This window comes from Schistocerca piceifrons, chromosome 3 (assembly GCF_021461385.2).
Source record: "Schistocerca piceifrons isolate TAMUIC-IGC-003096 chromosome 3, iqSchPice1.1, whole genome shotgun sequence".
NCBI classification, from domain to species: Eukaryota; Metazoa; Arthropoda; class Insecta; order Orthoptera; family Acrididae; genus Schistocerca; species Schistocerca piceifrons.
The window spans coordinates 447362759-447377609 of NC_060140.1; positions in this window are offsets into that span (position 1 = coordinate 447362759).

A 14851-nucleotide genomic window follows, 5' to 3' on the forward strand; every position below is an offset into this window, starting at 1 on the left:
AGTGGCCGAGCAGTTCTAGGTGCTTTAGTCTGGAACCGCGCGACTGCTACGGTCGCAGGTTCAAATCTTGCCTTGGGCATTGATGTGTGTGATGTCCTTAGGTTAGTTAGGTTTAAGTAATTCTGAGTTATAGGGGCCTGATGACCTCATATGTTAAGTCCCATAGTGTTCAGAGCCATTTGAACCATTCCTAGGGATTTGTCAAGTCCTCTTCCAAGAACGAGGTAAAGCAACTGTTATGCTTTTGTCACAGTAGAATTGACTTCCAAATTTGTGTCACTCATGCCATTAAGGAGAGCTAATAGACTTTCATTCGAACTTTCCTGCATCACTTTCTGCATTAAATATGTCATGTTGATGAAGTCATCTGTGTGCTGTAATCAGTAGTACAGATAAATGGTTTTGCAAGTGTCATGTAGATTGTAGAATGATACCCACAATTAATATATGATTGTAGCTACTGACATGTAGCCCATCTGCGTGTCTCATGAAAGAGCTTGGTATATTGTGTAGATTTTGTTGCTAATATTGCCAAAAATTGACGGCCTATTATGTATACATCTTTGTGAAGAAATCAGAATAGAAATTCCAAGAGATTTACATCCATAACACCAGTTCCACTTCTAAAAAATCAGCTAACAGTGTATAAAATATGGGATACGGTATTGCTGCCACTTTCCATCAGGTTGAGATGTGGTGCTGTAGTAAGGGTGGCATTGGAAAATGTTACAAAGACTGATCACAGGTGCAGGCTTTTGACAAACAAAGGAGATCACCAAAGAAGTTCAGAGCAGGAGGGAAGGTGCTAAGAAGGTCGCACAAACAACCTAGCAAACGACACTTCTTGGTATATACATTTTTACAGTGTAGTTAAGTAATTATAAAGATGCATCTAACCACAGCTGTAGTCAAAACCCTTCACAGGAAGAGGCTTCGTGAATCTCATTACAACAGCAGCATTAAGAGATTCAAGGAATATGGATGTGAATAGAGATTACGGGGCCTTGGTTTACTTATATCATTATATGAATTATGTCTGATGTGTTCTAATATCTGCAGATGAATGACTCATTATTGATAATGTGGTTACTATATCATGTTAGGAATGATCAAGTAATTACAAAAAAACTTGTGAAAATGTGAGGTTTGACAATAATATGAATGGATATGAAGTCAAATGGAAAGGAAGTTGTAAGTAAGGACCATAACGAGATGAGGTGGTGACATATTTAGTATTAAATGAGTGACTGATGGAGGAGGAGGTGTAGGATTTGCTTATTATTAAACTTTATTCCTTGGTAAAATTCTCTGTGATTAGATAAGTATGTATGTAATTTCACTTAGTTTTATTTTATTTTATCCATTTCTGTCACTTTTATCCATGGCTATACTATATTTAAAAAAAAAAAGAAAAACTGCCTTCAGTCACAACTGTGATTTTATTTCATTGCCTTATATTCCGAGCTCTGGGCTCTTCTTCAGGTGCTTTGACAGTCTACATGAATTATTTTCCCAGATTTAGGTTAATTCTGGTCCCTCTAAGATCACATTGGTGTATTACAAACTGGTTACATTGTGAATATAAGTTTACAAAAGTGATACGAATCGAAACATAACTTATCGTTTTCAGTGGTTAACATCGTTTTTGAAGTACAGTATACACATGCATACACTTTTCGATCTGAAGCACATTTTGTAAACAGAAGTAAAAAAATCAAAGAATTTCAAACCTAAAGATGCTCCACTTCTACAAATAGGCAAATGTTACAATTCAAAGGAGATACAAAGCAATCATATTGCAACACGGAGTTCTGCAAGAGTGAGTCTGCGAAAAACAGGATGTCTCTGTAAAGGCAATAGCAGAGGGTGGCCATCAGCAGCTGAGGATCAGGTTAAGTAGGTGAGGAATTAGACTAAAGACTGGACTTGTGCCGTGCGACGAACGACATATACATGAAACTTTTGTGAACATAGCACAAAAATCTTCTCGAATTGCGGTTTCTGTACATGTAATCATAAAATACCTTACTTCAAAAGAAATGTTCTTACATTCATCCGAAAGTGTCTAGATCATTTTGAATAATCCTGTACATTTTTACAGGGTTAGAAATGTGCTCCTCTGACATGTGACCATTTCGTGCAGCTACCATCCGACATAGGAAGGCAAGCAATCTGGTCGAAAGTGTTGTACAAGTCCAGATTTCTGCAAGTACGATCGCGAAGGTTAGACCTAGTAGGTTAATTAATGTGTGGTTGACATTTAAGGTGGCTGTTGCAGTGATAGTGATGGGTAGTTGAAAATTTGGTATAGTAATATCGCACTGGGTGCCACTGGTCAGTAACCCATGACCTAGTAGTTCTTTGCACAGATTGCTATTGCCGCATCCTTACATGTAACAGGAAAATATGACTACCACTGAGCTTGCTGTGGAACATAGCCAGTGCATAATACTCCTTGGGAGAATTGTGCTTTACCTGTGATAATCTCCTTACGACATTCCGTCGCAGTTTTCTGGGAGCAGAGCAAGACGAACTCACACAACCTGGGGATGGTGTGTACGCATTGTGTAAGACAGAAAGTGATTTACGTGATACAGCAGTGCAGTAATTCCTGCATGGAGAGCAGTGTGTAGGAACTTATGGTCTGATACACCCTTTCATTTTACAGAAAGAAACTGGCTTAGCAAAAAGTCTTTACTCCTAAAGCTAAATGCCCACAACTAATACCATAACATATACACACTTCTGCCCAAACGCAACATTTTTGCAGCTGAAGACCGCAGGATATAAAGAACCACTTGCGCATCTACTTAAATACATGATGCTTTGAGAGTCGACAACAAAAATATTATTCATAATGATTGATAATTAGTTGCAGCTGAAACAGCTAGCAATCTTAAAATTTCACGTACTATAGAAAATGGATCATGAAGGAGACTAGTGTGACACAAATTGTTATTATGACAAAGGTTACACAAAGTTAATACATACCAAATAATACAAGGCTTGCTGTCTCTAATCACCAGGCTGGCATGACACACACTGTCATCAGAAAATTATGTACCTGTAAATAACTGCATTGATAGCCTTGTAAAGGTCTATGAACATATATTTAAAAAACCCTTCCAAAACATGCAATCCTAATAGAAAATATTACACACTCAGCCATTATACCATTGAACGCACATTATACCACTGAAAACACTTAATTCCTATCCAAATAAATAAGGACATCATAAATTTATACAATGGTGTTGTACCAACTAGCATCTACCAGTGATGAGTGTTTATCCCAAAGTAGTGCAAATTAAACACTGTCACATAGCACCAGTCTAACTCTGTGTATTGGATCGATGTCAGAACAGGCAGAACACTGACTGATGTTACATTCTGTGGCTCACAGGGAAACTATGTGGCACCAGATGGATTTGCAGTTACGGTGTAATAACTGCAGCAGAAGAGTAATTGCACCAAATGTTATTTGATGTATACAGAATGTAATAAGAATAATTTGACTAAAGAGGTAGACATATCCTAGATAACACCTCACAATAGTAACATACATTCGTATTTCAAAGGGACTAAATACCATTAGATAGCACGTAATTTTTAAACAATGTAGTTCAGAACAATTATAACATAATTTATATTATGAACGATATTTATCAATAAGTTGTCACCAAGCGACTACATTTAAGTATCCAATATTAATTGATATGAAATCTACATAAGTAAAGAGTGACCCTGAGAAACACTTGTTCCATTGTCAAATTCTGAGAGAAATCGGTTGTAATTCAGAAGCCTATAAATGAAGTGCATGCTGGAATTCTTAACAACAAAGTTCGCCATGTGAATATTATACAGTTCAAAGACACTTATGAAACTTGAGTATCATTTTAAATATGACTTGTAGCACATGGCCTAGGTGGATTACAGGATTCATGACATTGAAGTAACCATTGTAAGCCATCACAACGTAGGAACAGTAGACAACTGACCGCTAGTGTTGTACCTGCTAAGATACAATATGTACAAAGGTCAAATCGAATCACATTGTCGTATGCATCACACATAAATATGAAGATACATAATGTTCACATCTTTTCATTTCTTTGATAGAACATACTCATATAAAATATCGTTGTATATATGCTCCACATTTTCACTGTTTTGTGGTGGACTCTTTTACTTCATCCATATGCATGTGGGTGTAATGTATTCATTCTAAGTTTCTTAGTACATAATGAATGAAGCAACTGCTTTATTAGGTGTGACATAAAACTGGTCCCAACTTTGGTACCCATTGTGTCACTGTTTCTGTGGGCTGGGTAGGTATTGCTGCCATGGACAGAAAATGAGAAAATGATCAATTATTATTAACATGTAACGGTATCCTGTAGTGTTTGAACAAATAGTCTAAATATGTCAATGACAATCAGCAGAAATGCTTATTTGCCTTTGGTATTGTCTGAACTGTCATATTTTAGTGACTGAATTTCACTCTTTGCGTGAATTAAGTACAATTTTTGACATAATGATTGGCCTCTTGTTTGTGTGGCATAAACCAGTAGTCTTGCACAACTCTGCTTTCAGTAGCTCTGCAGCGTCTGCATCTGGCCACAACTGAACCATGAGTCTACCTGAACACTTTGTTTTGTAAATTCGCTGGTACCGATATGCATAAACCACATCTTGTCGTCTGTAAAGTACGCTATCTTATTTACTGAACTACGCAAGCTTGCTGAACCACAAGTAGTCAGGGTCGAATCTTTATACTCCTCACCATTCTTCCATGTCCATCCTGGTACATTCTGTATCACTTGTTTTTGCGAATAAGATTACTCCACATATTAGCAATAGAATTTTGTTCAGAGTAGCAAAATAATTTTTCTCTGCCTAGCAAAGTCGTCTCGATGGACATGTTTTTAGACATTATTGCCTATTTTCCTATACGCATAAAGTGCAATCTATGTCAAAGGTGCTGGCAACAAACAACAATCTAAATTTCATTTGGTAACACAGAAAAGCAAGAACTGTATTTAATTCAATAAATCTTTTAATTCCACTATCTGTTGACTATTGAAACTTTACCTTCCTTTGTGTGGGGGTTCTGCAGTTTCAGCGTATTTTGTAATAATTTTCTATAATAATTGACTAGACCTAGATATAGCTGCAATTCCTCTTCTATATTAGGTGTCAGGAACGAGTCACGCACTGATGTGTATACCACTGTGGCTGATAACATGATCAAAGCGACTGTCTTCTTGTAAGATGAAATGGAACTTTTTTAAGCTGAGTGTTAATGATGCTGTACGTAAATGATCACAGGCTTCACATAAATGCATTATGTCCTCCAGAATGTTCTTAAAGTACACAGTGACGTTGTTTAAATAGGCCATGCATTGCTTCGTTTGTAATCCCAGCAATACACCATTTAAAACACAATGGAAGGTTTAAGGCACGTTTTTCAGTATAGAACGTATGTGACGATATTGACAGTTACCAGAGAGAGTTGGGAATGCTGTGGTGGGACGATTTTCAGACACTACCACTAACTGATTGCATCCAATTCATAGGTTTATATCGACACTGGCCTAGATTATCTAAAGTCTCTATTACGTGAGGCATAGGGTAGACATTTGTTATTGTTTTTTAGTTTAAATGGTAGTTACAATGAAACTTACAATAGATTATGATTTCTTTGGGACCACAACAATAATCAAATCTTTTCCATGATCCCACGTGGAAGTTGTTAATGTGATAGGTTGTAAACGCAAAGGAACTCAAAATGGTTTCTGATCGACTCATTCCCGTTGGGAATACAAAGTTGATTTAGTGGAGTGGCAGGCAATGCTCCATGTTCTCCCTACCCAAACCCTCTAGGTGTGATACTTTCCTGCTTAATGCAGTTAAAAATACAAGGCTTTCCGGGAGATGCATAGACTCATGTAAAGCCCTACCTAGCTCATCCTCTTTCAGTGCCTGAAGTTGGCTATCAAAGTACCCCATGATATATGCTCTTCATAAATAAAGTTATAAATGCTGGCAGGTACAAGTCTGCCTCATCAGCGTTTTTTGTGCGTAGGATCAATTAGATTGTGTAATGTGATGGGATTTTCCGAATCAATCATTATCAGGCAAAGGCTTAACTCTACAGAAAGGGTTAACTGGCAGGTCAGGTCCTACGTCAACCCAGATTAACTTTCGGTTGAGATCATGAGAGGTAACTTTAAAGGACCTTGTTCGCTATTCGGGTAGCCGCTCCTGGCCCAGGAGTAATCTTGGCGACAGTGATGGTATTCTGGCTATAAAATGGTGATGGTCCAATCGGTCACGAAATTGAAGCGACGTAGAAAATAAAACATGTTTTACTTGCAACATTTAGCTAAACCATCCTGCCGTTTCTCTGGGTATACGCCCACCAACTTGGACATGAGTGGTAGCGTGGTACCAATTCTGTATTACCTCCGTCACCGAAGGCAAGAGCCTCTACATTCCGGGAATCTCTACGCTAGTTTGTAGTTCCTGTCTCTTCGAAAATGTTGGCCTCGTAGCCAACGGTACATGTGAGCAAAGAGATGAAAATCAAAGGTAGACATGTCTGCGATATATGGTGGGCGATCAAACACTTCCCATGGAAAACGCAGCAGGAGCCTCGTTGTTGCTACTGCAGTGTGCGGCAAAGCATTTTTGTGGAGGCCAGTGTCTGAGGCAACATACCTCTTCAGTCGGTCTGATCGTTCTCGGCAGGCGATTTTCTCGAATCGCCTGATGCACTCACTGAAGACGATCATCATTTGACGCTTGGACACTCGTTTTGTTCGCGGAACGCCAGCATCATTTATATCCTGCTTCAGAGCTCCTCAACCTTTGCTACATTTTACTGTCATATATGACAGCTACGTTATGTGGGCTGCATGAAATCAGGCGAACTCCGAAGCATGAAGAAATCGAATGATAGCATACACTTCAGAGTGTCAAGGTGCGCACGTGGCCGAGGCAGGCGCAGCTCGCACAGAGGATAGCAGAGAGCCAGAGCCGCGCTTTAGGGAGGTCAAGCCTTCCCCTCTAAAAGACACAAGTCGCGGTCGGTAAACCGGTTGGCGAAATCGTTACTCTAGAAGCACGCACTCTAGTTTCGAAGACAATTCAACAGCTGCTGATGGCAGCTGACCACCGTATCGGTACCCACGACAGAAGACTCCGAGACGAACGTGCTAAAGGACGTGCCGATAAACGTGAAAAAATGCCACGTACCATTAATAATGGAAAGGACATCGCACCTAATGTAACGGAATCGACAGAGTTACCAAATTCGTCATATTCTGAGACACCGAACATGTCGGATAACGACGATGTTCCACCACAAATTCAGCACGAGGTCCCACCTTTTCAACTTGTGGTCCAAGAACTATCGGGAAGAAAACTCAAAAACCTGCACGAAGCGGAGGACATCGCGAAACGACAGCACCCTCTGCCCACCTCAAACAAATAAGCACCGCTACATCCTGACGATGGTCAGATGGAGGTGTCAAAAGAACAGAGCCCTGCTGGAACGACCAACGGGTAACACCCTGCACTGACTCAAAACCTTCCGATACCAGCAGCGAGGATACCACCTATTGTTGTTGTTGTGGTCTTCAGCTCAGAGACTGGTTCGATGCAGCTCTCCATGCTACTTTGTTGTGTGCAAGCCTTTTCATCTCCGAATAACTACTGCACCATGTATTCTTCTTCATCTCCTTAGTGTTTTCATCTCTTGCTCTTCCTCTACGACTTTAACTCCCCACGCTTCCCTCCAATACTAAATTGGTGATCCTTCGATGCCCCAGAACCTGTCCTACCAACCGACCAGTCCTTCCATTCAAGTTGTGCCACAAATTCCTCTTCTCCTCAATTCTATCCATCTTATGCTCAGCATTCTTCTGTAGCACCACATTTCGATAACTTCTATTCTCTTCTTGTCTAAACTTGTCATCGTCCCATTTTTCGCTTCCAAACGTGGCTGCACTCCATGAGAATATTTTCAGATAAGACTTCCTAACACTTAAATCTATACTCGATGATAAAAAATTTCCCTTCTTCAGAAACGTTTACCTTGCCATCATCACTGTACATTTTATATCCTACCAACTTCGACAGTCATAAGTTATTTTGCTTCCCAAATATCTGAACTAATTTACTACTTCAAGTGTGTCGTTTCCTAATGTAACTTTCTCAGCATCATCTGATTTAATTCGACTACATTCCGTTATCCTCGTTTTCCTTTTGTTGATGTTCATCTTATATCCTCATTTCAATACACTGTCCAGTCCATTCAGCTGGTTTTCCAGGTCCTTTGGTGTCTCTGACAGAATTAAAATGTCTTCGGCAAACGTCAAAGTTTTATTTCTTCTGCCTGGACTTTAATTCGTACTCCAAGTTTATCTCTTGTTTTCTTTACTGTTTTCTCAATATACAGACTGAATAACAACGGACGTAGGCTACAAGCGTGTCTCACTAACTTCTCAACCACTGCTTCACTTTCATGCCCCTCGAGTCTTATAACTGCCTTCTGGTTTCTGTACAAATTGTAAATAGCGTTTCACTTACGGTATTTTACCCCTGCAGCCTTCAGAAATGGAGAATATTCCAGTCAACATTGTCAAAAGCTTTCTCTAAGACTAGAAATGCTAGAAATGTAGGTTCGCCTTCACCGAGGTCGGCTTCTACCAGTTTTTCCATTCGGCTGTAAAGAATTCGTGTTAATATTTTGTAACAGTGACTTATTAAACCGATAGTTCGGCATGTTTGCACCTATCAGCACCACCTTCCATTAGAATAGAACTATTACATTCTTCTTGAAGTCTGAGAATATTTCGCCTATCTCGTACATCCTGCCCATCAGATGGAAGAGTTTTGTCATGGCTGGCTCTCCCAAGAATATCAGTAGTTATAACGGAATGTTGTCTACTCTCGTGGCATTGTGTTGACTTAGATCATTTAGTGCTCTGTCAAATTCTTCACACACTATCACACCTCCCATTTCATTTTCATCTACATCTTGTTCCATTTCCATAATATTGCTCTCAAGTAAATCGCCCATATGTAGACTCTGTATACTCCTGTCTTTCAGCTTCCCCTTCTTCGCTTAGGACTAGATTTCCATCTGAGCACTTGGTATTCATACAGGTGGTTCTTTTTTCTTCAAAAGTCTCTCCAGTTTTCCTGTAGGCACTATCTATCTTAACCCTAGTGATACGCGCCTCTATATCCTTACATTTGTCCTCTAGCCATTCGGCACTTCCTGTCGATGTCATTTTTTCGACGTTTGTGTTCCTTTTCGCCTGCTTCATTTACTGCATTTTTTATTTTTTCCTTTCATCAATTAAATTGAATATCTTTTCTGTTACCCTTGGATTTCTACTAGCCCTCGTCTTTTTACCTATCTGAAGCTCTTTTGCCTTCACTACTTCATCTCTCAAAGCTACCCATTCATCTTCTACCATACCTCTTTCTCCTGTTCTTGTCAGTCTTTACCTAATGCTCTCTCTGAAGCTCCCTGCAAGCTCTGGTTCTTTCAGTTTACCCAGGTCCTGTCTCTTTAAACTCCTACCATTTTAAAGTTTTTTGAGTTTTAGACCACAGTTCATAGCCACTAAATTGTGGTCAGAGTCCACAACTGGCACTGGAAATGTCTTACAGTTTAAAACCTGTTTCCTAAATTTCTGTCTTACCATTATATAATCCGTCTGAAATCTTCCAGTGTCTCCAGGTCTCTTCCACTTATACGACCTTCTTTCGTGATTCTTAAACCGAGTGTTAGCTATGATTAAGTTATGCTCTGTGCATAATTCTTCCAGTTGGCTTCCTCTTTTATTCATTACCCCCAGTCCATATTCATCTACCACATTTCCTTCTCTTCCCTTTTCCACCGTGGAATTTCAGTCTCCCGTGACTATTCAATTTTCGTCTCCCTTAACTATCTGAATAATTTCTTTTACCACAAAATACATTTCTTCAATCACATCGTTATCTGCGGAGGTAGTTGGCATGTAAACTTGTAGAACTATGGTAGAGGTGGGTTTCGTGTCTATCCTGGCTACAATAATGCGTTCACTATGCTGTTCGCAGTAGCTTAACTGCGTTTCTATTTATTTTTTCATTATTAAACGTACTCCTGCGTTACCCTTATTTGCTTTTGTACTTACAACCCAGTATTCACCTGACCAGTAGTCTTGTTCCCCTGCGATCGGACTTCACTAATTCCCCCTATATCTAACTTTAACCTATCCATTTCCCTTTTTAAATTTTCTAACATACCTGCCCAATTAAGGAATCTGACATTCCACTCTCCGACACGTAGAACGCCAGTTTTTTTCTGCCGATAACGACGTCCTCCTGAGTAGGAGGGCAATACATTATTATTCAGGGCAGTACCTACTATTGGACAGAGAAGTGAAGAAACTTGTCGCAAGACCAATAAGGGTGTTTTATAAGGGCGATACAATCAAGTATCACTTTTCATCATTGGGTGACCAGAGGAATGGCCTGCAGTGTTTGAAGGATTAAATTATTCCATTTCTTACCCACCAATCGCCAACCGAGAAGTCTCTGAAAGTCGTGATCAAGTACCTTCCCAGCGAAGTAACAGAAAATGAGGTAGCACAAACTCTGTACAACACTGGTTTCCAACAAGCCTTGTTCCACCTGTTTAAATCGAGAGATAAGAAAACCAGTAAACTAATATCATTGAGACTCTGCTGTGTAACCCTGCTCGCAGGCCCAAAAAGCGAGTCAATGTATGATATCTAACATCTTTTAACCACCAAAGTGGTGACTGAAACATATCACTCAAAAGAGGGACTTCTACATTGCAGAAGATGAAAAAACTTTCTTCCATGGTCCATTTATTGCAACCTACCACCTCAGTGTGTGAATTGCATGAATCTCCGCCCTTCCACGGCTTGCCTAAAACCTGCAAACCAAAAAGCAAAATGCATAAATTGTGAATGCAAACATCCCGCTACATGGCGAAGGTGACCCAATTCCATGAAGGATTGAGGACTTAGACTGTACAGCAATTAGCAGCACACATCAGACAACAACCGGTAGCTATCCCCATTCAGTTGAATGTTTCCAATGAAAAGGAATTTCTGTGTTTACATCGAAGAAAAACACAGTCCATAGCCACTGACAGGAGAACATATTTACCATCATTCAAGAGACCATACGAAAATTTAATGAAGCACCGAAGTCCTATCAAAACCACTCATTTCAGCAGATGCAGCCATGAATATATTCGCCCTCGGTAATGGCCTATAAACCAACAGGGACGGATAACCTTTCACTCTCCGTCTTCAACGCAAACGGCGTTTAAAATAAGGGGGAACTCGAGGATTTCCTCAAGCATTTTAAGATCGACATTCTCTTCCTGACAGAAACGTACCTCCATCCCGCACAACCTTTCAATTTATGCAACATTGTCGGCTACTAGAAGGACAGAGCAAATGGCCGAGGGGGTGGCACGGCCATACATATCAGCTGATCGATCACAGACGTTCCTCTCCTATTGTTACAATTTACAACTCTGGAAGCTACTGAAGTTAATACATCCATCCATTTTGGCCTGTGCGGTGTATCTTAGCACTCAGAAGCCGCTCGTCGAGGATAGCTTCAGTAGCTATTTACTAGAAATGAGAGAATTTTGCTCAGCAGGGACCTCAACGCCTAGCACTTCGCGTGGAATACACGCCGCACCAACCCATGAGGCAACCAGCTATGCAGCTTGACGTAAAGACTGGCACTCACTCCGTCTTCAGGCCACAAGTGGCCCATCGGGACCATCCGACCGCCATGTCATCCTCAGATGAGGATGCAGACAGGAGGGGCGTGTGGTCAACACACTGCTCCCCCAGTCGTTATAATGGTTTTCTATGACCGGAGCATCACGAGGCAGAGTGCTCCCCGAAAAATGGCAACAGCGCATGGCAGCCCGGATGGTCACCCATGCAACTGATGGCCACGCCTGACAGCGCTTTACTTCGGTGATCTGACGGGAACCGGTGTATCCACTGCGGCAAGGCGGTTTATGGCAGAGGAAAGACTGGAAGCCACAACATGGGTCAGAAGATCCAGCTCACGTCCCAAACAATTCAGCCCACAGACACGACGTGTTGGACATAGCTTTGGTGAAAAATCTAAGACTCGAACTGCGCCTTCAAATCATTAACGATCTGATATATGAACACAACGTAGTGGTCGGTATTAAAACAGAGACACTGGAACATCTATGTCTTGTACTACAATTGAGACCACTACCAGGCGTTCCGTAGCAACAATGTTCGCTCCACAGCATATTTATCAACGACAGTCTTCATAGAGGAGGATGTCTCTACATTGAGTGGAAAGATTCGAAGGGCCTACCGTCAGGCTATTTTCACAACTGAACATTGTACATTCTACAGTACAGAGTTTCCACCACTGCTCCAGGAACTGAAGAACTTTAAAAACAGGGCACAAAAACGCTGGCAGCATAACTGTAACCCCGAGGACCACCGAGAACTTAAGTGTCTCTCTCGACAGTTACATTACAAGGTTGTTGAATTCCGCCAAAAAAAATGGGATGATAAGATGGCTCCTCTAACGTTACGCATGAGGGGTGAATGGATCCTGGTCCAGGCCTTTCGAAACCAAAAAACCTGTGAAAGTAGCGCTTCTGGAACCAATGGGCCCATTGCTTCCTCCATTGAGCAAGGCAGAACTTTTTGCCACCATGTACGGGGCACAAAATATCTTAGCACATGAGGACACCCCTGAAGAGAAGGAGGTTAGAATATGACGCTAGGCAGAAGAGGTCTGACGGGTGGCACGACTAAAGGAGCCCCTCCTAACTACATCGACGGAGGTCCGCTCGATTATACTACAACTTGGCAACCACTCAACCACCGGACAATACAGTATAACAAACGAACAGGTGAAGAAGTCCCGCAAACAACTGACGCTGATAACCACATTTTTGACACTGGTCTCTTGCTAGGATACTTCCAATCTGATTGGGTGATTGGTCGCACAGTACACTGCCACCGAATGGTCCATCGCCAACCGCAGAACAATCGCCCATCAGCCTCCTGCCAACACTCTCCAAAGTCCTGGAACGCACCATACTCCAAGGTCTTAGCCCACCAATCACTGAATTGGAAGTGATATGTCCAGACCAGTTCGCTTTCCAGTCCCTCATGTGGGCCAAGCTCCAGCTCTTCCGGTTTACAGAATATGTAGCATACATTGTGAATAAGGGAATTGTACATCAGCGGCTTATCTCGATGATGAAAAGGCATATGATAGAGTATGAAAAACAAGCTGCTCACCAAGCTGCATAAGGTCTCCACCATCCCAGACCACTACATGAAGATTATCGACAGCTATCTTCAAGATAGGCGCTGCTTTGTCCGAATTGATGGTCAGCAGTCCAGCAATCAATGACTCTCTGGGAGTATCCCTCAAGGCCATTTTCTGTCCCCGATTCTGTTCATCTTGTACGTGAATGACCTGCTGCTACTTTCACAAGTCGTCTTTGTGCAATTAGAGGACGATGCAGCGTTCCTTACCATCAGCCACAGAGTCGATGCAGTGGAACGGCGCCTCCAATGTCAGCTTGTTCTTATTCGGTTATGGACAGCAGCGAACTGCATTACACTGAATGCAGAGAAGACGCAGGCTATTATGTTTACTCATCGTCGACCCGAACTCAGAGGCCATCTCACACTGCACAGTATCACACTCCCTAGGACAAATGAGATAAAATACCTGGGAATGGTATTGGACTGGGCACTCCTCTTCAAGGATCATGTTAAAGGAAAACGCAACAGTATCAAGCATCTGTTCCACCATTTATGCGCACTGATGTCGAGTCAACATATGAATGTGAGGATCAAACTACAACACCACCGAGCAACGATCCTTCTGCCAATCTGATATGGATGCTCCTCCTGGGAGATTGCCTGTAACAGCAATCTCAAACCGTTGAAAAACCCTACAAAACCCATGCCTGCGGAAAATCCCTGGAGCAACAGGCTGGGCAGGGATCACGGATCTCCATCAGGAACAGCATATGGAGACCATCAGGGATTTAATCGAATCATCCAGAGAAAAACAGCTCGCTACTTCTGAAACCACATCTTCATTCTACTGGGCCCGTCGCACCAGAGAGGTGGCATTGCATCAGAGTTCGCCGCGCCATCATCGAATGTGAAGTTGGCTGGGACAACACGTCACATTAAAAGAAATAATGTAGCCAACACTTTAGGAAGATCGAAGGACCTAGTGACCAGTACTCTTCTCACGAGGGAAGAAAGAGAAAATTACACTTTCACCTTTTACTCCTAGGAAGTCCAGTCGCGAGGTGCTAGTAATTCCGTGACGCCATACAAAGAAAAAAGGTAAGAAAAAGAAGACACTGCACACATGGCGAGGGGCTGTATTGTTCTAAACATCTTTACATGCTCACTGTGGACTCAGAACTCCGACTTTGAAAGGGAAAATAGCCCTTCTACTTTTGTGCGTCTATATTAAGTGTGTGTGTGTGTGTGTGTGTGTGTGTGTGTGTGTGTCGGGACCGGGCGTTGTGGCCGAGTGGTTCTAGGCACTTCAGTCCGGAACCACGCTGCTGCTACGGTCGCAGGTTCGAATCCTGCCTCGGGCATGGATATGTGAAGTGTCATTAGGTTAGTTAGGTTTAAGTAGTTCTAAGTCTAGGGAACTGATAGATGTTATGTCCCAAGTGCTTAGAGCCATTTGAACCATTTGTGTTTGTGCCTGTGGCTATTATGTTATACGTTTGTGGTCTGATATCGCTTCTAGCTTTCTTTCG